Source organism: Galeopterus variegatus, unplaced genomic scaffold (genome assembly GCF_000696425.1).
Source record: "Galeopterus variegatus unplaced genomic scaffold, G_variegatus-3.0.2 Scaffold1212, whole genome shotgun sequence".
In the NCBI taxonomy this organism is placed as follows: Eukaryota; Metazoa; Chordata; class Mammalia; order Dermoptera; family Cynocephalidae; genus Galeopterus; species Galeopterus variegatus.
This window is the reverse complement of record NW_007727323.1, coordinates 434,087-435,071: the sequence shown is the minus strand read 5'-3', so window position 1 is coordinate 435,071 and position 985 is coordinate 434,087.

Genomic DNA, 985 nt, shown 5'->3' with positions numbered 1-985 from the left:
GGAGTGAACTCCTCGGGGGAGGGTCCCTCAGCACACAGTTCCTCTTTGACTCCCCCCCGCAAGGGTCGGCCCTTCTGGAGAGCTGACTAGTAAACTTCAATGTAGCTTGAGGGGTCTCCGGGCTCCCCTCTCCCCACCAGAAATCAGTTAGGGGTTCTTCCAAACTGAGGTCCGCAGAGATGGAATCTGCCTCCCAGGACGAGGGAGTTTATCTGGGGCCAACGCCCAGGGTGTGGCAGAGAGACGATCTGGGCGGGCTCCTCTTTCCTGCCCCCCCGACGCTGGCCAGGGGTTCCCCTCCCTACCAGCCCCGTCTGAGATCCGCGGGGAGAGTGGGATTGTAGGCCGGTCCACAGGCCCCGNTCCACAGGCCCCGTGGTGCCCCGCGTCGAGGTAAGCAAATGGCACGTCTCAGTGCGGAGCCTAGCAGAGATGGCTGGCCTGCCCTCACTAAGCCGGTTGTCTCCGCCCCCACCTGAGAAAATGGAGGCAGCTCTGTTGTGGGCGCCTAGCCTGGTGTGGTAGGCGGAAGCCAGGCGGGCGGGGAGTAGTCGGGCTTCGCCCCACAAGTGGGGCTGGGATGGGGGTGACTCACAGAGATCGCAGAGTTGGGCTGGTCCGGCGCGTTTCACTCCGTTTCTGCGCCGGTTTTGCTGGCTTTCTTGGCCTTTGTTGTCTGGGCTGATCACTCGTTCCCGCAGCAGGGCTTGGGTGCTCTCAGGAGTCCTCTTCTGTGTCGGCCCCCAAACCTCGAACCTGCTGCCACTTGTTTGTCGATGTAGGATCGTTGTTGAAAGAATTATTCGCCTTTTGTTGCTCTTGGAAATGCAATTAATACTCTGGTATCACAGCGCACAGCTCTCAGGGTCATGCTGTCTCCTGACACGGCCGCTCCAGACCCGTCGCCATCTTAACTCCCGTAACCTTAATTATATAGATTTCAACTAAAGGTGACATTTGATTAATTATTTTATATTCCCAGATT